The sequence below is a fragment of the Pelecanus crispus genome, chromosome 5, assembly GCF_030463565.1.
Source record: "Pelecanus crispus isolate bPelCri1 chromosome 5, bPelCri1.pri, whole genome shotgun sequence".
NCBI lineage: Eukaryota > Metazoa > Chordata > Aves > Pelecaniformes > Pelecanidae > Pelecanus > Pelecanus crispus.
The window spans coordinates 15429332-15452794 of NC_134647.1; positions in this window are offsets into that span (position 1 = coordinate 15429332).

Consider the following 23463-nt stretch of genomic DNA (forward strand, 5'->3'; position numbering starts at 1 on the left):
GAGTGGAAATAACCTTATAACAAGGTTATAATAACAAGGAAATAACCTTAAGCAGTGATGCTTCTTCTTCACCTGCCCATTACAGAAAGAAGAGAGAATTTTCCTATGGAAATAGAGCTCACCTCTGAGGAAAACAAAAGAGATGGGGGGACACTGAATCTTACTCTATGCAGTCTCTTGATCTCAAATCAACTGCAAGACTTAGGGCTTTCTGTTTATATGCAGGGTGTCCTGGGGCTCTAGCTTTGGTCTGAGTCATGTAATAGGCTGCCACATACAAAATTATTAATTAGATTGTCATGAGCACTCAGGATGGCTGGTATTATGGTGGTAACTGTACTGAAGCTAATGGAAATTCTAATGGTAGATTTGAATTGTCAGTGTTTCAGAGGCTGCATGCTCTTGTTTGAGTATCTGCAGCGTGGTAATGGGTTATGTTTTTAAGTTTAAAACCTCTATTTGTGAAAGGAATGAGTGATACTTTGACAAGGTTTTGCAATTTGACCAAGCATAAATCTTGCAGCACTTTGCCACTATAGTTAATTTGCTATTATATAACTTTGCCTTTTTTTTTTTTTTTTTAATGTCATAAATAAAGTTATGATACACTTTCTGGTTTGGGTAGAAACACATCCTCACAGTCTTCTTCCACACCCTCAATCTTTTTAATTTACTTACAAAGATGTTTAAGTGATGGCCCTTCCCTCTCCCTTCTTGTTGTTGATTTTTTCCAAAGTTATCTATTACATTCAGGATCCCTACCTTTAGAGCCTCATTAGGAATCTTTGCAGAATCAATTAAGAATGGAATTCATCACTTTGGTTTGAATCTAGGCTAATGAGGTCTAAAGCCCTGGGGCCATTCTTGTTGTTCATGGCAAATCAGTTTATTTACTCACTTAACTTTGTAATATATGTTTTTGTAAGAACAACAAGGGGCGTATTCATAATACCAAGTTTTGGGCATCCTGCTCTATTCTTTGGCTGTAGAAAGTGATTTTGTTGATTTTAGGTAGCTACGGTTGTGTGTTGTGAATACTTCTTTTCGGTTTTGTTGACTGTGTGTTGCTGTCTGTAACTTCTTTTTGCCATTGACATTTTAGATCATCACATGTAGGACAGGATCCTGCCTCAAGGAGGAGAAAGGGTTTTGCCATGAACAAAATGTCTGTATGGAATTCCCTCCTATCAACTTCAGCTCATGGAAATTGTATGTAAATCACACATACCAAACCACTCCCAGGACTGGCTGTAGCTTCAGTGATGACTGGAGAGGAGGGAAAAGATTTGAAGAAGACAACACAGTAACTGTCTCCCAGTCTTGTGTGATACTGTGCAGACGATGCATCAATGAAACCAAATAGGACTCCCTCAGTCCTCTTTGGCCCACACAAAAACATCCCCCTGAATTGCTTTCAGAGACATTTTGCATGAATAAGGTTTACAGAGTCAGGCCATAGCGCATAGTTGCTTGGGGTTGGCACCTGCAGCAAACTCCTTAAAAAGTGCTTTGTTCACATTGCCATTGTTTGGAAGTCACTTCCCTGAGACAGCATGAGCATCTATGTTTGCAAGACCAGAGAAGGGTCAGTATTTGGACTGTACAAGATGGTAGGAAGTTTCTTTACCATCTGTACCTTGCACAGTCCTCAGGTTCAGTGGACCTTACAAATATTCCCAAGATTTTATTTCCCTTGTATTTATTTCGTTTTTTTCCCTCTGCTGGTTATTTGTTTTTAATCAAAGAACTATGTCAGCACTAAGAAGCTCCAACAGGCAGAGTCAGTCAAAACAACTGTGAAAGCACATCATAGTAACACCATCTGATTGTACTGGTAGTGGGGCAGGATGATAAGAAAAAAAAAAAACTGCTTCTTGTCACTGGAGATAAAAAATAACTGTTTCAGTTTTCCATACAGGTAGGATATTTTTAATTACTTCATCTTGTGATACTCCTCTTCTTAGCAATACTAAAGGGAAATAACTGGTCAAGGATGTTTAGGAGAAGATTTTACCTTCTTAAGTTTGTGTTAACTAGTGGATGTCATAGCTCTGCTGAAAGAATTCAAATTTCTTTAGAGAAGGAATCTGAAAGGGACTTCTTTTATTCATTTGTAATCATTACTAGGTGACACAAATGAACAGAGAAGTTGTATGTATGTTAGTTGTTGCTAAATAGTGCTTATGCTAGTCAAGGACTTTTCAGCTTCCCATGCTCTGCCAGGTACACAGGAAGCTGGGAGGGGGCACAGCCAAGACAGTTGATCCAAACTGGTCAAAGGGTTATTCCATACCATATGACATCATGCTCAATATATAAACTGCTTGAGGACTGTCTGGGTATCGGTCAGTGGGTGGTGAGCAGTTGCATTGCTTGCTTTTTTCTCCTGGGTTTTGTTTTGCTCTCTCTTGTTCTCCTTTTCATTACAATTTTTATTACTACTATTATATTATTATTATTTTATTTTATTTCAATTATTAAACTGTTCTTATCTCAACCCACAAGTTTTCTTACTTTTGCCCTTCCGATTCTCTCTCCCATCCACTGAGGGGGAGGGTGAGTGAGTGGCTGTGTGGTGCTTCGTTGCTGATAGGGGCTAAACCACAACAGTCTTGAAAATTGTTCTCATGGGTGGTCAGTAGAAGTTGCTACAAGTTCGCTTCTCCCAGTATCCACCATTGTCTCACTTAAAACACTACCAGAGATAATGTTCTGTCTCCTTATTTTACTCTTCTGTAAATATGCTGAGCAAGTAGCTCTAGATTGCTCTTCATCCTTGAAAAAGTAAAAAGATAAAATAAAAAAAAGGTATGAGAGTGCATTCCTAGTTGTTGGGAGCTGAACACCTACAGCTGTCAGGATCAACACTGATTAGCATTCCCATGATACCAGGAAGCTTCCAATCTGGAGCTATCATATCTGCAGTCTCCTTTTTAGCTTCATTTTAGTCTCACATTTTTCATTCAACAGATGGTTTCTTGGCAGGAAACATCACAGTCCTTTAAGCAACATTAATACCTCAGTTATGGGAGTGGTATAATATTTGTTCAATTATTCAATTCTCTGTATAGGGCAATAAAGTGCTGTTCTGTGGTGGGTAGGTGAAGACTTTTTTCAAAACAGAAGTCAGCAGTACAGCTCAGGCAGAGCTACAAGCATTTTTGACTCCTGTGCAGTTGGTATGAAAAATCAGATGGGTAGCTCTAATGGAGAGAAATCTGCCTTATGGTTCCAGAAGAGGGCCTGGGCACCAAGTTGTCTGCCAGTGGGGTTGTTTGTGGTAATGAGCTCTGATGCCTTGCATAATTATTTTAAAGAGTGAAGTCAAAATCTTTGGTCCATACGTAGTTGCCCCCCATCCCTTTTAAAGGTCCTTATGTGAGATGGTGTGGAAGGCCAGCTGAGTGAAGTTGTCAGCTTTTGGCATGGTTTTAAAAGCAAATTGGAAATTTCTTGCACATAAGAAAGATGATGCCATGCAGATTATGTATCTGTGTCTCTTTGGACTGTCAGTCTCTCAATTCCTCAAACATTAGGTGCTTCCATAGTCCCAAGGTCCCTGGTAAGTGGCCTTGATTAAACGCAAGAACTCACAGAAATGTGTTGTAGAATGAATGCTTGGCACCACGGAAATAACAAATCTCTTCTGAAAAGTTGCCATTGAGTCTGGTAGAAATACTCTTGTATTTTGTAAGAAAATAATAGGGCTGGGGGATACCTGGGAGGGTCATATAGGGTCATATTGTACACCTTTCTGCCCTTAATATACACTCTTTGAGAACTTTGAGGCCTGAGCATGGCAAACATCACTTAACAAAAAGATTTATTTGTCCTTCTGTCCTCTAACATCACATACCTGCAGAACCTGGGTATGATTTCCAGAGCCTGTTTTTCATTACTTTGATGCTTTTGATGCATGGCCAGGCTATTTCTGTTTACATTTACATTTATAAATTACCAATGCAATTTATACATGTAGAGACCTGATTTATGCAGCAGAATCATGTTTATGGTCATGTTTGTGCTATCATTTCCTAAAAGTTAACAGGAAGTATTTGGCTGCTTTATGAGATCCCATATAAATGCTGATACAAAGGCTGGCAATGTGTGAGCACTGACATTGCTTAAATACATATATATGGCCATTGTTAAATTAACCACCTTTTTATTTATAATACTATTATAAGACTGATATGTTTATATCCATACTGTCAATGATAACCTTCCCGCCTTTATTTCAGCCTTGACTGGTAATGTTTATATTAGGCTTTTATGTCAATATGTTTTCCATGGCGTTAATGTCACACACAAAGCAACATTACACCTGCAATATAATTCATAGCATTTTGATATGGATTTCGCATCTGTCCCTTTACTGTTAACACAAGTGTAATTTACACCTTTTTTCACTGGAAGGTTTTTCTGACATTTCAGAGCCTCAACATCTGTCTCTCAAGATACAAAAGTTACACTTGATGAAAGTCTAGCTTTCAGATTAAAAAATGTCTGAGTTATCAGGCTCCTCCAGGTTTACAAGAAATAGAAATCCCCTTGCTCTCTTCAAACATGCATGAGAGAGACAGTCCCTTTATCATCCAGCATACCTCTAGTCTAACAAGGCAATAGCTTAAGTATGTGATGTTCTCTGCTGAAATAGAACTGAAAATCAATTATTATTATTATTATTGGTATTTCAATGGAGTTTAGAAGAGCTAGCTAGTATTGTCTGAACGATTGATTTTTTGATTTGCTGTCCAGACTGTGAAAAGAGGAAATTTCAAACAAAGGAAAAAAGATTACGTGAGTGTCTCTATGAAAGAGTAAAAACCCCCCAAACAATAAAAAATCTCTCCCTCCAATAAAATGCCAAGTCAAACTAAACCACACAAATAAAAAGAACCCCATGAATTTTTTTCTTAAGTGAATGAAAATACTTCTCTGATTTCAAAATTGTCGCAGATCAGGATCTGATTGTGCAAGGTACTATTTAAACCTATGCTACAGCCTCGTCTTAATAAATTCAGTCTAAATAGATGTAAACAAATGTGATAGATTTTGGAGGTCCAAGGTCATAGATCAGATATTTAATTGGGCTGAAAGAAGAACAGAAGAAAATTTAATTATCTAGTTGACTTCTCCATCAGTCTATGCTGTAAGATTACTAGGCATTGTATGGGGATGCAGGCTGAAGAGTCAAGCCTTTGATGTACCATGAGTTGGATGTGGACTTGAGGTCTTACAGTGAAGTAGGAAAGGAGGAAGGATTTAGGGAGAAGGACAAAGGCTTGTACAGAAAGGACATTAGCAAGAATTCACACAGAAGCATGGGTAGGTGATGATGATTATAGAGGTTAGGCCCTATGCTGAGAACTAGATTTATGGATGTGGAAACCTCATGTGGGTGTCATAGCGGGAGACAGAGAGAGATGGGAAATATAACTCACTAGCGTCCTGATATTGTGGATCCTGTACACCTATGGATATGGGAAACAAACAGGGCCTCCAAGAACAGGTGAAGTGGCTCAGAGAACATGAAGGAAGGATGGGGAGTTACAAGGTGCCCTTCAATAGGAGTTAGGGTATTACATGGGCAGGTTGTGAGGAGCAGATACAGAGATATGACTGGGTCCCAGTGCTTGATCTACCATCTTTATGATGTGTATATGCCTGCAGACTTGAACCAGAGAAAATTATAATTTCTAATTACAGAAAGACTAAAGGGAGATATTTAAGGAAGCCAATGACTTTATAAGGAAGACAAAGAAAAGTAAGAAAATGCTGAGTCACTGCTCAAATTTACACTGAAAAGTCTTAGAACAATTTTTGCAAAAGTTAATTCATGTTTGTTCAATCTTTCCTTTACTGGTTCTTTTGTATAGTCAATAAATTCATGTTTTAGTGCTGACCTCTAGCAGGCCTCACAGGGTGAGTGTGATGCCTCTAACTAAGGCATCATACCACTTGCCTGACTGCACAACCTTCCACTGAGGAGGGTCTCTATATGTAGAGCATATACATTGAAATAATTGCTTTTCTGCAGGCAACAAGAGCTTTGTCAATGATGTCAAACGGGATAGGATTTCAGCCAAATCATTGGAGTAATGTAATTTGGCATAACACCATTAAAATCTGTGGAGCCACTAGAATATACATCAGCTAAGAATCAAGCCAATAAAATACATATTAGTCAGCATAGTCACGTAGGTGTTTAAAGAAGGTTATGAGGAAAAGCAGCAGCATATGATACCTGTAATTTTGATTCACACATATACATATAAGCCCTAATGGAGTTTGGATGGCTACAGATTTGAACACACCTTGAACTAAAATGACACCAAGGCTGAGCTGAGATTTCATACAGCTGTGCTCACCCTGAAAGCTTAGACTAAGGCAGAAGAAAAAGCCAAGGAAACAAAATATTTTAAAAATTGTTTACTCATAAATCTTTGTTTTTTCTGTTATTAGAGAGTGATATTTAAAGGGTATATAGTAATATAGAGGGTAAATATACCTGGTGCTTTACAAACAGGTGACTACATGGAGGCTATTTTAGTAGCTTATGGAAAACTAGACTTCTTATTTTTCAATATTTAGCAGGGGATCCAAGGATATGGACAAAGTAATATCAGATTCCATTAGTTGATGCTTGCAAAATGCAAAGTGGTAGTTTCACACAGGAAGAGGCTGATGAGAACAAAAAGATTTCAGATGAAGTGGAACATACGGCTGCAAAACAGATTTCTATAATGAATTCTGAGGGGTGCATCTGTTATTATCTACGTGATATAAAATTGCTCTTTTTGTCTCATTTCGCTCAGTTGCACAAGATGCAATCACATCAAACAGGCACGTTCAATAAAACTGATCTGACTGATTAAAATGAACAGCAATCTGTTTTCTTCTGACAGTCACACAGCAACTTGAATAACAAGGTCTATGAACATGGAATTGAATAGCCACTTGGAATTGGTATTAATGTTCGCTAGTGCTGTTAAAGCATTTGACCAAATCTGTCCAGCCAATGAAATAGCAACCCTGTATCATTAAATCATTTAAACCACAAGTCATTTGGTAGCATAATGCTGTTCTTGTCACTTGCAAAGCCTTCTCCCGAGCCACCTCATTGCTTTTCTATGCAGAATAAATACCAGCAAAAGGAAGTGTTCCTGGAAGGAGGGCACGGTCATCTGTGAGCGAGACTGTGAGAAGTTTCCATCTGCAGTAGCAGGAAGAGGGTTTGGATAGAAAGAGACATCTTGGGGGAGTCATTTCACCTAACTCAAGCATATAGGCTAAGCTTTCTGTTCACATCGTGTCTAGTTGAGAGAGGAGAAAGTGCCCTTCCCTTCCAGAGAAAAAAAATCATTCTACTTGTTCAGACACATATCTGTGGTGGGACACTTAATTTCCTTTTGAGACATCTCCTGCTGAAAATATTAAACCTGCTCAAATCTGTGATTTTTGTCATTTTCCTACAAAATCCATTGTAATTGATTAGTACCATTGAAATACTGCATTCTTCTGGCTTGGAGCAGGGAGCCTTAAGCTCTTTTATTGTTAAGCATGATGAGTTCTAACATAGTAACCAAGTGGTTATATAAATCTACCTGCTCTGATGTTAATGTGAGATAACTGACATTTCCATTGATTGTAATATTCAATGTCATAAAGTAGCAAATTTGATGCCTGTTTTGTTGTCTACTCCAGATGGCATTGTTTCTTTTCTTTAAGTGTCTTAGACCCACAAAGAGCTTTCAAAAGAGCTTCAGAAAATTTCTAGCATGAATACAGTAAGTAAATATTCTGTTTGCACTTCCTTTTCTTGTGGTTTTGAAAATATATATTAGCTTGCAAAATACATTACCATATGGAGGTAAATTGAAAGGAGAGGGCAAAAGCAGAGTGAATTCATTCATTCTTATACTCGTTTTTCTAGCAGTAGCTCTTTGGTTCTGTATTAAGACCTAAAATACTAAGCAATGGGGATAAACTTTCAGGTCAGATGTTTAAGGCATAAACAATATATAGCCCCCAGATCACACAGTCATTTTATATGTAACTTTTTGCTCTTTTTTTAGTAGGGATCAATGTTCCATTGAGGAAAAAAAACACTTAAAAGTGCAACTTAAATGTGACATATCTGTAAATGATACAAATTTATTTGACTGACAGATGGCTAGAAATAACAGGTCTGAGGAAAATAAGCTTCCTCATGTGTCTCTGTTTAAGGTCAAGTCCAAGACCTGTGGGCTATGGGACACTCCCTTCCCTGTCCTTGCAAACATTTTATGGAACAAGGACCCTAGTTGGCTTGGATTTCTAACCAAGACAAATACTTTTGTTGCTGCCCTATCCTCCATCCCCTCCAAACCCTACTACTGGGACTGTTGGAAGAGAAACCTATGTCTATAGAAGCGGGACCTGTTTGTCTGTGGTGTTTATTCTTGCTCTGTACTCTCCTCTTTATACATACATTAGTAGGTGATACTGGGAAAAGGATACTGGTGGACCTTTCCTCTGACACGGGATAGACCTTCTTTCTTTCCTATGATGGGACTAATAACTTAAAAGGGCTTCATTTCACTGTACGCCTTGAATCCAGGACGACCTTAGTTAACTCTGAAAAGACATTCTCAGAAGACCAAGTTTTTCTCCTTGTGTGCCTTTCACATGACAATTTTAGGCTAACATTTCAGCTTGGAGGAAATAAAATTACTGAATTGCATTTCATGTGGTCAAAGTCCCTGGGTTTCTCATTCTGCTCTCTATTCTTTTGACAGAAACTTCAAGGCTGTGAAAATCACTTGGCAAGTATTGTCAAGATCCGTGTAAAAACTGTCATGGCACATCGAGGGACTTTTGGAGTTTCTTGGCTGCCGGCACAATTAGATTATGAATGAGCCAATTGTCAGGGAAATTTTGAAATGTTTCTGTGATGGCTTCTCATCTTGACAAGCCTTTCATGAAAAATAAGCAAGACAAGTTTTCAGGAACAAGGGGAGTAAAGAGGAAAGCTACAGGTGAAATACTTATATCCACTAAGGATTTTGTTTATAAAATTAATAAAAAAATGACACTTTCCTGAAAAAAGAGAGGAATCTATTTTCTGCTCCTTGCAGACAGGACAAGATAGTGCAGTGAAGCATCTAAAAAGTCCGTGTTATCTGTAAATTAGTAATAGACTATAATAGGACAAAACTGGCTGGCATGCCTAAGTCCATGGAAAGCCAGTAGGGATCTGACTCCACTGCACCTATTGACACCTCTGAAAATGAGAGCTAGAGGCTTTTGTTCCCCATATGGATTTAAATTGCTTATGCTTCTGTCCTTCTTATGTGGAAGACAGGCTGAAGTGAAAATAAAAAAATTGACTACATATCTATTTTAGACCTGTATCTCAATTCTTTATGTCAGCCTTTCTTAGCATTATTATGCAGTTATTGAAAATTGTGTAACTGGTGAAAACTGGTCACAGACAGAGTGAGCCCTGCATCCTCACTCCTGCTGAGGGAATGTCCACAGTGCAAGTTCAGCATGCTGTGCCTGACTGCTAACCCACCAGTACACTCCAAATAGCTCAGAAATAGTTTCGGCATGTGCAGCTTCCCACACACAAAAGAAAGATATGGGCACTGCATAAATGACTTATTGGATGGGTACACGTGTGGGGACAGATACATATCATATTCTCGTGAGCTTCTGTAGTGCAGTAAACACATACTAGAGATGGTTAGAATCAATGATAGTAGTTTAAAAAATAAAGAGGAGACTTGTCCAGAAAATTTCCATCTTCTTTCCACATTGTCAAAGGCCATCTGAGATAAATAATCAAATACTAAACATACTTTATTCATAAGCCCAAGCCAGGTCTTGTGAAAAGACTTTGTCTATATGAATTGTGGCAGACTTGCCTTTTACTCACTGTGGTGTCAATCAGGAACAGGTCTATCCAGGTGATGGTCTCCCTTGAGCCCCCCAATCTGAGTACTGTTAGTTTCTTTCAAATCCTTTGTAAATATTACCTTGTTGTGATATCTAAAACTCTTACAGACAGGCAGTCTGTGTAGCGGATAGAACCATGTCATGCTCATTATTATGCCCAACTGAGCTGATGTTATCCTACCGTTTCCTTGAACTGTGTCTCCACCCCTCTGCTATCTATCACATGCATTTTTGTTGCGGTTTTTGACAATGCCTAGCATCAAAAAGCTTGTGTCTAAGGATCTACCTGGCATCAGTAATAAACAATAATAAAGATGAGAATAAGACTATTTTGACATATCTCTGATTGCCTTTGTGTCAGTGAAAAAGAAAATCTTGTGAGAATATCAGTTCCCCAAGGAGGTGGCAGGCACTCCAAGATGGGAGAAAAACGTATTTAATAACTTAATGATTATTAATCCTGATGTAAATATCTTCAGGTCAAATTCTGACTTTGCAATTCCATTGAAATCAGTAGGGAGAGGCTGCTTAGTTAGGTTGGTCCCTTTTTGTCATCTTAATATCTTTGACAATTAATATACACAAAAAAGAATCATGAGGTATTTTACAGACACCAGTCTCCCTTTTAGTTTGTATCTGCTCCCTACACTATGTGCTGTGTAAGCTAAGTGTTTACCATAGCAACCTTCAGACTATTCAATTACCAGACACAAATTCTGGGAGAAATACTACAATTATTCAGAAAGGATTATCAAACATTGTGCATTCTTGTTCCAAACACAGTAATTATTCAGATACTTAAACTGCAATCTTTTGTCCATTAGATGATACAGCATACTCCTTTTGGCTACAATTTTATTTTTTTAAGTCTCAGGTCACTAATCACTTCATTTTACCTTGACCATGGTCATGTTTCTCTTCCTCCCACTCACTCACTAGAAAAGGTTTTTCTGATTTTGCACTAAGAATTACGTTAGTGGAATAATACATTAAATGGAGTGTGGAGATCAGATGACTTCTGATGGTACATCCCAATCAGATACATCTCTTCTGTAGCCATTTATTTATAGGTTAGGGTATGGATAAGAGTGCAATGCTTAATGGAACTGGGAATTTCTGGTTTAAGTTCATGTAGATATTCTTTCCTAACATAGACATAGAGTGAGGCATTTATGGGATAGAAGAATTGTGACAAAAAGGGAAAGGAATTGAAGAAACAAGTTCAGCAGTGAGGAAGATCATATTATTCACTACTAGTGATATTTAAAATATAATTTTTCAAACCATGAAGGAGAGATTCGTAAGTAAGATATTATTCAGAAATGATGAGCTCTTCAGTCATGTGCTATGTGAGGTGCTGTACAAACATATTTTAGAAGTTACAAATACACCAAAAGGCCTTGTGAGCTGATGTCTTACAGACCATGTCATTGTGTTTTCATGGCAGTCCAGCTAGAATTGGGGCTCTCTATATCTGTCAGAGAATGAGACCTGTCTTTTTCTGTTTGTTGACACCTTCCAAACAATTATAACTAAGGGATAACTGCTCTCTGAGATTTCATTGGCTAGCAATGAATGTATGTTAGCTAATCATTACTTGACCAAACCTAAGCATACACATTTCAGTGGATGGAAGAAAGCAACCACTGCACACAATTTCCCCAGCAGTCCTTTCCACGTGTCTCTGCTAGCCCTTTCCACTAACTTAACATGGGTTAAAATTGGAGTTCTTACATGATTTGTGTTTAATATCAGCAGCATATCTCTTAACCTTTGGATATTTTCAACTCAAGTTGTCTGAAAGCTAAATGGGAAATTTGGCTTTTGCTTTAACTGTGGAATTGAAACATCCAAGGAAACTTTTCTGAGATTATCAATTCCAAATTCATAGTCGGAGTCCAGATGGAGTGCCTGACTCATCTGGTGTCACTTCTACCTACATTTGGATTAGCTAAATCAAGAATAGTGTGAAGACATTTAGCATGTTGAATTTCTCAGGAGGAAAGAACTCATACTCCAGCTTGGAATCAATGTCATTTCTTTGTTGCAATTTTGCTGTTGTCTTTCCTTTCCCCAACCAAGATTGCTACTAGCTGATTTAGTAGTTTTTCTTGACCAGCGGCAGTGGGATTGACAGATTTTTTAATGTGCAAACAGCTCTTTGATGTGAGGCCAACCCTCTCTACAGAACCACAAAATCTCAACGTAGAGAGCATTATCTCACCTTAGCCTTCTCCAAAAATAGAAGGCTACATATTGAGTGCTTTGCATCAGAAGATTTCAAAACATTTTACAAGGGAACATAAGTATATTTATAGTGCAAGTGTATTTATAGTCAGGAAAAACATCAGATTCTGAGACATCAAAACCAAATATAAATGTAAAGACTTTTTAGAGAGCTGGTGGGAAAACTTATCTTGCTATCTAATACAGTGATGTCCATTTCTCTGTGTGATTTTCTAAGCCAAGAGTTCATTGCCTTTTTCCTGCATCTGACAGCTTACTAGAGCTGTCAGTCCTGTTCTCTTTTGTGCTTTGTTTATGCTGAATTTTCAACTGGTTGACCTAATATAAGCAATGGGCAATTGTGGGCTCTCCAATAGCATGAATAGTCCCAGCTGCTTGTGTAGGTTAAAGGCTTCTGTGTAGGCCATGAAATGCTATAATAATATGCCTTTAGCTCAACAGGCTACTGGGAAATCTAGACAGTCTGAGTCAAGACTTGAGGATATAAAGGCAGTACTAAAAAGGAGCTGATGTTTTTGTGTGCCTTAATTTTGGGCCTCCAGCTTGGGAGTCTTTAAAAAACATAGTCAGAGTCCAGCACGGCCAGTCACTTCTGGAAAATGAGAGAACTCCAGAATGTCTTTGGTTAACCATTTTTCACCTTCCTGCCCCGCAACCCCCACCCCGGTACTTATCAGTAGTAATTTTTGCAAATGGTGGCAAATACCAGTTTTGACTTTTGAACCCCTTTGGTCTGTTTGGCCAACCTTACTTGCAATGGCATTAAGTTGTAAAAAAAGAAAAGAAAAGAAAAAAAACCCTAGTCACTTCACAAAGAAAGAAGACAGGGAAGACTGTTTATGCAGTCTCATGCATTATAATGATAATTTAAACTATTTAAATGCACGGTCATCATGGTTTTTAAATTAAAGCTTTCCTCTCAAAACATCTTAAGTCAGGGGAGTGCTCTCAGGTAATAGTTTTCACTGGCTGTGCCGCTGACTTACATAATTTGGATGCTAATCAGAACAGAATGTGTCAATATACTTCTAGACAGTTTTTATTTTGAACCTTTTCTTTGAAATCAGGCAGCTGGAATATTTGTTAAAAAGTTTTAATTTCTATTCATTTATTTCTGTTCCGTTAGCTTCTCTACTGCTGTGATGATTGTGGCTGTGAGGCCTGAGTATTACCTGAACTTTCTATGACCTAGTGAAGCTTGGGTAAAGATAAAAACCAGGCCTAATTTCTCTTCCTTTGTGCTCTTAGAATTCAAATGATATTTTCAAGGTAAAGGGGTCATCACCTCTTTTGTGCCAGGTATGCTTTTCTCTCTCATTCAGGTTGTGAATGTATTGTGAAAACAGCAAAATCAGATTCATGTTAAGGACATGAGCTTAGCCTTTATTTTCTAATCAGATAACAGCTATTTGTGTATAGTGCTTAGAAATCAGAGTCATGGTTCATAGTTCTATTGTGTGAATGTGTCCAAAGGCAAAGAACAAAGAGAAGTCCTTGCCACAGAGAGTGGTTTCACTTTTTATTGGATTCAAGGTGACAGAAACTATAGCTGGCACTTTAAACTCACTAGATTCACTAGATTATTATTGGCAGTAGTTATGAAAAAGCAAAGCTTTCTTCACCTCTCCATGATTCTCCTTGTGAGGAACATTGGTTTTCTGGCCATGATCACAGTAATGTATCTGTTAAAGTAGTGATTTTTATCAGCAGTTAGATAATTAGATATTGGAACCAAAGATTGTTCTTTTTTTGCCAAGGAAGATGCGAGACAAAGACAAGAGAACCATCAGCATTAGCTCAAGATTTCCTTCGTACCAACACCACAATAAATTTGAGGGAGGACTTTTTAGGGGAGGCCTTCCCCGTATTAGGCTTGTCAAGTTTCATGCAATATCTCTGAGACACACAGCTGTGCATGTTCTAACTCCCACCTCACCCCCTTGTTACAGCCAGGGGGAGGCCCATTTATCTTTTATATGAAGCTGTGGCAGGTCCAGCGCTGTGCCTTGCAGTACTGGGTGGTCGGCTGGTGGGAGCACTGGCTGGGTAGCAGAGTGGGGGATGAAGGACTGTAGTGCTTTGATGCCTATCCAGAGACTCCAGTGCACAAAATATGATGTAGTTATATGAAAAATTTATATGATAAGCAACCTGGCTGCTTTGAAAAAGAAAAAGATTAAGAAATTAATCCCACCTGTACACAAGGGGTGAAATAATGCTTATTGCTTTCCTTTGGCTCTACCCTCATGCTCCTTCTCAACAGAAATGTATTTCTATTAGTTGGTACTCAGCCAAAGTCATATCTTTCTTTGAACAGTTTGATCTTCTTTGGATAAAGCTCACTAATGCCAGTTTGATTTTAACTATAACAATCTTGTATTCATTGTTGGTAATAGGTTTTTTATTTTTTATTATTTATTTCAGCTTCAGGGGAGGACTTCAAAAGGGACTTGCTGGCTCCACCTAGTCATAATTTGGGTTGAGAAAAACCTGCCTGTGAAGTTGTGTATCAGTGGCAAAGGTAACCTTTCCTGTGTTTCTGTAAAATTAAAACTTCAAAGTACTTTTCTTACATTACTGATTCTTTACCCCTTTGTGTAGGCTGTATGTTATTATTACTTAGTTTTAGAAACAGATGAACTAGCAACCTAAGTTCTTTTATGGATTTTTAACCCTAAGGGGAATCTTCACACCGTTTATCTCCAGTTACTATAGGGATCTACCTCAGATGCCATTCAAAAGCACAAAGTCAGAAATTTCCTGTAAATCAGTGAAGAGAGGCAGCCACCTCTGGTGCTGACAGTGAAATTTTAGCATACTGAAATTAGCTGTCTGAAGTGCAGAGTGTAGATATTATCAAGTATTTAAATAATCTGTAAAATGCTATTCATAGAAAGTTTTTCCTAAGGCCACCCAAGAAGCCTGTAGTATTGTGCAAAAATAAATGCCTGTCTCCCAAGTCCCATGATTGCACTCTAACATCTGGACAATTAATCTTCTCTGATATTTTTCAGGAAGAGTAAGAATAACAGTGTATTGCACTCTGTGCTTTTTCTTTTCTCTGTCAAAAAAAATCATCATTATTCAGCTTTCTGGCAACAGGCACTTCCATGCTGTTGAGGGTAAAACTCAATGCTTTATAGCAGAGGCCTGTTTTCTTATCCACTTTCCCACTGCATTAGGTTAGCTCAAAGCAAACAGGAAACTATTTTCCCTAATGAGCACCAAGGGTTGCAATTTAATAATACAAAGAGCTTTGCCCTGTGCTTATGTTGTGTTTCAATAACTCAGAAAAGTTTTTGTTTTACCCCTTAGACATATTAATCATGCTGGAAGATGCACTATTAAGAGAAAATCCATTTATGTTAGTTATCAAAAATGGTTACAGTTATTAGACATATGTTTCTCTAGCCTCATAGGCTTTTGGAAAGCTTCGTATTCACTCCAAGTTAGCAGTGTAGGACTCTGGTCTGTGGCAGAAGACTGCACCTGAATTTAGGGCTGCACCTGAACCAAGGGCTGAATTGACAGTTCTTTGTTTAAGACATGTATAAGCTTATACATGAGAGGCACATATAAATAACAAGGTTGAAATTGTTAGTGTAAAGAAGTCACACATACACATACAAAAGTTGGAAGTCAGTGGAGCTCTGCAATCCACCCTGTGGACTGCACTCCATTTCCCAGGACTGTGACCTGCATTTGCAGCATGTTCCCCTGTGCCACATGCACGCCTGTGTTTGGGATGGTGTTTGAATGGATTGAGCTGATGGAACCTGACGGACATCCAGCGCTTTCCCATAAACTCATCCTGCGGTACCTGCTAAGATCTCACATTGTCTAGTGCCTGTCCAGAGAGTGCTGCAGCCTCCTGGAGAGAGCAGGACAGCCACCACTTTCTGTGACTTCTTGGTGCTTCTGGCATGGTGGGCTTTGTGCTCTTTAAGTGCAAGTGTGGGGACCCGTACTGGGACCAGTCCCATACTGGGTTTAAGTCCCATACTGGGACCTGTGCTGCTTAATATCTTCATCAGTGACATAGACAGTGGGATCCATTGCATCCTCAGCAAGTTTGCAGATGACACCAAGATGAGTGGTGTGGTTGACATGCCAGAAGGACAAGGTGTCATCCAAAGGGACCTGGACAAGCTGCAGAAGTGGGCCTGTGTGAACCTCATGAGGTTCAACAAGGCCAAGTGCAAGGTCCTGCACCTGGGATGGGGCAACCCCCAATATCAATACAGGCTGGGGGATGAAGGGATTGAGAGCAGCCCTGCGGAGAAGGACTTAGGGGTACTGGTGGATGAAAAGCTGGACATGAGCCGGCAATGTGTGCTTGCAGCCCAGAAAGCCAACCGTATCCTGGGCTGCATCAAAAGCAGCGTGGCCAGCAGGTCGAGGGAGGGGATTCTGCCCCTCTACTCTGCTCTGGTGAGACCTCACCTGGAGCACTGCATCCAGCTCTGGGGCCCTCAGCACAAGAAGGACATGGACCTGTTGGAGCGGGTCCAGAGGAGGGCCACAAAAATGATCTGAGGGCTGGAGCACCTCTCCTACAAGGCCAGGCTGAGGGAGTTGGGGTTGTACATCCTGGAGAAGAGGAGGCTGCGGGGAGACCTTATTGCAGCCTTTCAGTACTTAAAGGGGACCTATAGGAAGGATGGGGACAATCATTTTAGCAAGGCCTGTTGTGACAGGACAAGGAATAATGGATTTAAACTAAAGAAGAATAGATTAGGAGTGGATACAATGAAATTTTTTACATTGAACGTGGTGAAGCACTGGCACAGGTTCCCCAGAGAGGTAGTGGAGGCCCCATCCCTAGAAACATTCCAGGTCAGGTTGGATGGGGCTCTGAGCACCCTGATCTAGTTGAAGATGTCCCTGCTCCCTGCAGTGGGTTTGGGCTAGATGACCTCTAAAGGTCCCTTCCAACCCAAAACATTCTATGATTCTATGATTCTATGATAAGTATGGTCATTGTGCTACTCCTTGCCAGCCCATTGAGGCTGTGTCTGCATTTTCCCTGCCCCAGACACACCTGTAGGAGGCTTCCCCCCACAAATCTGTCCAGAGCACAGTGCCCAGCACACATCTCCAACCCTACTTTGAACTTTCAGGACTGAAAAGTTGCCACTTTTCAGTCTTTGCAGATCTGCACCCAAAGCTTTGCTCGACCAGAGCAGATGATATTTAAATGCAAAGACAAAAGGGAGAGAGAGGCTGTGATTCACACACTAAGATCAGTCCCATGTTTTCTTGCACAGGCTAGGATCTGGGAGATTTCCAAGGAAGAAACTGGACTTTGAGGCACTGCTGAGGAGAATCCTAATGCAATTCAAATTATTTTCTATTAAGTCCATGGCAAATACCTATTTGGTTAAAATGCTGGAATTCTGCCTCCACACTCCTCTGTTGAATAAATCCTCAGGCAGTCTGCTCCAAACAGGTAACTAATCTTTGGATAATTTAGCTGCATGAGAGTGCTAAACTAATTCCCATTTATTCTCATTAGGTTACTATGCTCTCTTGCCCACTTCATCCGGGCTGGAATCCAGCTGACAAGAACTCAGAGAGGCTGAAGGTGGAATCCAGGTCTGATGACAATTGCTACAAACTCATTTATTTTCCAGGCAGTAGCATTTATTTAATTTACATTTTAATAGACTCTTATTTCAAATACTAATCAACCTACCAGCTACCTTCAGGTGTCTCTCATTCTATGCACAAACTATGAAGAAAAATATTTGCTGTCATTTGAGCTTGGACACAAATCAGAGTTTAGCAAAGCGGTTAAGCATGTGCTTAACTTTATGCATGTTTATAATTTCATAGAATCGTTTAGGTTGGAATCGTTTAGGTTCATTTCATATTAACAACTGAATATTGGCTGAGTTTGATTCTGCTAATAATTTTTCACATTTAAGTCATATCATCCTTCTCAGTCCTCCTACAACTTACTAATTTAGCAAACTCACTAACAGTATTAATAAATTGTATAGGGATGGCTGAACTTTCCCCCCTTCTGTGGTCTGTTTTTATGAAATAATTTTTCAACTAAAATAATTTTTTAAGGCAAAGAGATTTTTTCCTATGTTTAATGAGTATTCTGTATAAAAAGTTTTGCACTAAGCTAAATTTTAATTCTGAAAACTGTATTTGTTTTCTATGAAAACCAGATTTTTTTGGAACAACCCTCACCCCATAATGTTATACTTTTAAGGAAAAATTTCTTATAAAAAAGGTTGATATTTTCTCATGGCCTGATTAAATCTAATGATAACTGCCTATTTTGCCACACCACATCCCTTGTAATTCTTATCATATATTTTCTCTAGGAGACAAGCAGTGGGCAAAAGAGGATCCAGCTGTCCCTGTAACACAAATGAGAACTGACAGAGACAATTATAAAATAAGCTGGTCAGGATGCCTGGAGAAGACACAGTAAGAAGAGCAAGCAACTGAGTTATTCCTTGAGCCTGTTTTTTCCACCAGGGAACTTGTTAATCTTTTCAATATTAACCTTAACTTTCTCTGTCATTGTTTAAATCTGTGTTTGTTTTGTCAGCTTCTGAATCCAAGTGAACAGGATTAATTGGACTTGGAAAAGTTTTCTTGAGAGATTTTTTTGGAATATGAGGGGAAAAAAGAGCTGGTGAATGATGCACAGCAAGACGCTAACCAAGTAAAGATAAAGAGAATCTGGACAGGTTTTTTTGTTGTTGGTTTTTGTTTTGTTTTGTTTTTTTTCCTCTGGGCAAAAACTTCTATGGTCTGCAAGCTGCTTGAGCCTGAAAGAGCAGCCGAAGTTCATCAGACACCTACAGTGTAACATGCCTGGCAGCTCACTGGGTCGTATGGGAGTTATCAGGGGGAAATAAATTGTAAACAGTATAAACTATACAGAGTACCAGGGCTGCAGGAGTTGGAAAATAGGATGTTCTTATATTACCGGTGTGGAGCAATACAAACACCTGAGGAAGTGAAAGAAATGGAAATAATCTGACCATCTAGTTTTGGCAGGTGGTATTGCAGGAAAAAAATGATAAACCATAAAACTGGCTTTGGCCCTTGAGAGAAAATGCTTAACAATATAGCACATGATCATGGAACTTTTTCTTTCACATAAGTAAAATACTACCAAATCTTGCACAGGTTCCTAGGTTCCTACATATTAGTCAGCAGAAAAGTCAGAATCAATGGTTACCAGACTCTTTATGGGAAAGGATGCCTTTGTAATGTTAACATTTGTACTTCACAGGCCAGACCAGCTGCTTTTTCACTGAAAAAATAGAAAGGTCATTTTTATTTTCTTTATTTTTTTTTCAATGCAAATGAGAAATAGGCAATATTTTAATTACACTGTTGATTCTATTAAAAATGGTTTTTAAAAATTAAACTATTCCTCCCCATCCCTTTTGTTTTCACTGCCATCATTTCAGTAAAGAAAACAACTGGCACTTCACTCCCTCAGCCAAATATTATTTCTCTGGGAATGAAAGAAACAAATACACACTCATAAAATTAGAGTTACCTGCAAGCCTGGGTCCAGTTGTGTTCAAAGAAGGATGAGCAGATGAATAATTCTTGTTGAACTCAATGGAACTGCTCATCTGCGTGAACTGTTTGGAGGAACGAGAGAGGGAGAAACTGAGGCCCAAATGCACAAAGGATCCATAAGCTGTAATATGTATTTGCTGAGTATATGTTCCTGAGCATGACATAAGTGCAGTCCTAGGTGTTGGGGAACTCTAGTATCAGACGTGAACACACTCAAGGTCTTTACTTGTTGCTGTGATCATGTGGCAGACAAGCAGACATATTGAACATCTTAGTCTGAGACTTAAAACTATATACAACTGAAATGCCTATCACCACTCCGTAGGTAAACCTAGAAACAGAAATCAGATTTCCTGATTTCCAGTCTAGCACCTTTGCAGAGCAATTCCCCCTTCAGGTCCAACAGTAGTCCTGGGAAATGGCCAAATTGGTAGTATGCTTGCTGCATAATGTTTGCAGTAAAGTACCACACTTTTCTGAAACAGTGTCTGAAAATATCTAATAACTGTTTGCCTTTCACTAACCTTAATCTTAGAAATTTCCTCTTCAGATCTTAATTTGAATATAAATTACAAATGATTCACACCTTTTTCATGGAAAATGTCTAAAGCAGAACTACTGTCTATTTATGGCTTCCTTTTCTTATCATTGTAAAGATATTCTTAGCACAACTGAGAATTACCACAAAAAACATCATGATTTAAGTGAGTGTGTAGAATAGGTTTCATAGCAAGCTATGGCTATCATAAAAATGATTCTTGGTTGTTAAAGTTGATTCTGCCTTTTAATGTTTCCTCATAACCCAATGCTTTAAAATAGTCTGTCTTTGGAACGTGCAACAGCTTTGCTCATTTAAATATGTTTTCTTCTCTGAATTTTGGAGAGCAGTCCTATATTATTTCTACAGTTCATGGGTCGATAAAGGACTTTGTGTAATAGAAACTCTCTAAGACCATCATACATAATGCTGGGAATCCTTCAGAAATTCATCTAGACCCAACCAAATGTGAAGAATATTGATCTGTATCTATGTCAACCTTTATTGACTTGTCAATATATGAGTTTATTGAATACATTGACTTTCAGGAGTTATACCAGCTGCATTTTAACTAGGATGAAAATTCACCCTCATATCTGTACCTGTAGCTATACCTACAACTGTATGTATCTCCATATCTATGCTGAATATAGTAACAGGATGACTAGAAAGGAATGCCAAGATGAGTACAAAAGCTCATGACAAGACTCAGGATAAGCCAACATCCAGCAAACATTTGAAGGTTACAAAGGGATAATCATAAAGATGATCATGTCTACAGCACTGAAAATAAATAGAAGACAATCATATTTCATGAAAATGGAGATGCATGAGCCTGCTGAGGATGTCTGCAAAAGACATTTTATTATGGCTATAAGGGGGCAAGTGTAGTCAGTATGCTAGTTTAAGTCCTTTTTTCCTAATGCTTTTTTTTTTTTTTCCCCTGATATAAAAAGCTCTCAGGTCACTGTTAAAACGTGTTGCTGAGAAAAAGAAACTTGGATTCCTTGTGACTCACATGGTGAGAACACATAGACTACAAGGATCGTAAGAAGGCAGGAGGCTTGCAGGACCTGGTCATCAAAAAGAACAGAAAACCAGAATATGCATTTAGACATCATGTAGGTTAAGTGATATCTATATAATCTCAGCATGGTATAGTCATCACAGCAGGTCAATTTTCCAGTTGTGTCCATCAGGATTGAGCAGGAATGAGTAAACTTCATTTTCTTGGGTTTCCTTTCAATTGCACCCCTGTTGTCTAAACATGATGGAAAGAAAATTGGGTCTTAGACAAAGAAGATTTTTTCACAAAACTGTCTCTTTCCCAGGGAATCTCTCATTTTTCCCCACTCTAATAATTTATATCTCAGATTACATAAGGTGGTCTTTCTCTGAGAAGTTTTCCAGTACGGACTTCCTGTCTACACTGCCTAGAGGGGAATATGGTTTGGTAGAGGATTAAGGTCTGTGAAGGAGGACATAGGCATGGGGAATGAACTAGCAAACTACATCTTCCATTAGGGAACAGAGTTCTTCTCCTTGGCTAAAATTTCATTTTTTACTTTCTGTTAAAAACTTAAAAGTCTCCATAGAAATAAACATTTCCTGCCACTGTAATTTATTTTTTTTGTTTTAATAAAAAAGACAGTTCCAGAACCATGCTAGTATTTGGTTCCAGACATCAATACTCACCACAGAAATTCCCTTTGAATTTATGATGCTCTGTTTTGGGGGTTCTGCAAAACAGAGTGTGCCACGTGAATAGCCAATGACGCTCCTGAAAACTTTCCTATCACTGGTGTGTGTGTGTGGTAACTTAGGCATCTGCAGGAGAAAAAGGTACAGCTATATGAGTATTTCTGTGCAAACTGAGTTTATTAGGGATGGTTATCATGTTTTGTACACTTTCCTGTATTAATATTGTGTTCCAATGATTTATCTAGCTGTAATTGAAAAGCTCCTAAATAATAAAAAATGCAAGGTAATACAAACCACACATAAAATTAATTAAAACTATGTTAGGTTGGTGAAACTGGGTAATGAAAGCAATAAAATTCATAGTCATATTCCAGTCCTTGAAGGTGCTTAGCAGTTGTGACGACCTGAGCACCCTTGCCATTGCAAGGGCCCTGAAGGAGCAAAGCACCTCACAGGATTGTGTGTGGGTTGTCTGGTGCCGGCAAAACCCAGAGGTCTAGTGTGACCTGCTACGCTTCATTAGCAAAGGCTGTAGCATGCACTGTGAATCTCCCTGTGATTATGAGCTTGCCTTAACATTCTTTTAACCTAGTTTTTTGTTCTCTGATTAAGGAGATTATGTGTAATGCAGAGCTACTGAGCTAAGCCCAGGGAGATCAGAATCTTTATTAAAGGAACAGATCATGATGCAAAACACATTAACTTTGTCAGCTTAGACTGATGGGAACTGTTGGTGTCTCATGAGATGAGAGATTCGGACAGCAATTAAGATGAGCACAGTTTTTGTCCATATTCAATGACTGTGAATGCATAGTGGAATTAGGATGAATAATTCAGGGCCAGATTTTCTCCCCTTAATTATAAGATGTGTACCAAGGTTGTACATTGGCAAACACATTTTGCAGCAGTGTTGACGTCGTCACCACCTACTTTTCACTCCCTGTTGCTCATTGTTGTCTCTGCAATTGCCCACTGTGTTATGGTAGGGAAAATAACTGATGTGACCAAGAGGAATCCTCTTTACAGGGTTTTTTTTTGAGGTGGATGAGTTCCAGTAAAGGTTACCATAGAAATTCTCATAGAGTAATGCAGAAGGAAATAGGTGCACTTGAGGTCAAAGTATGGCTTCATGCAGCCAGGAGCAGTGTGTAAGGGGATATGGTGGATATGTGAGTATAACCTACTTACAAACAAGTGAACACTACACCGTGTAAATCCAATATCATTGTTTATAGAGGAATTTATTTCCCAGCACAGCTAAATAGTTTAAGGACTGTGTGTCCTCTGAAAAGGTCACCTAGTTACCCACTCCAGAGGCCGCAGATTTGCATTGATTCAATTATAATGTGTGTTTCGATGAAAGCAGATGAAAGCACTTGAAGAGGGAGAGAGTAAGAACATAAGGTCCGTATCAAACTGAAGCTCCATCGTTTCTCCTACACTCAGAGAGAGGTGCTTAAGGAAATAATATAAGG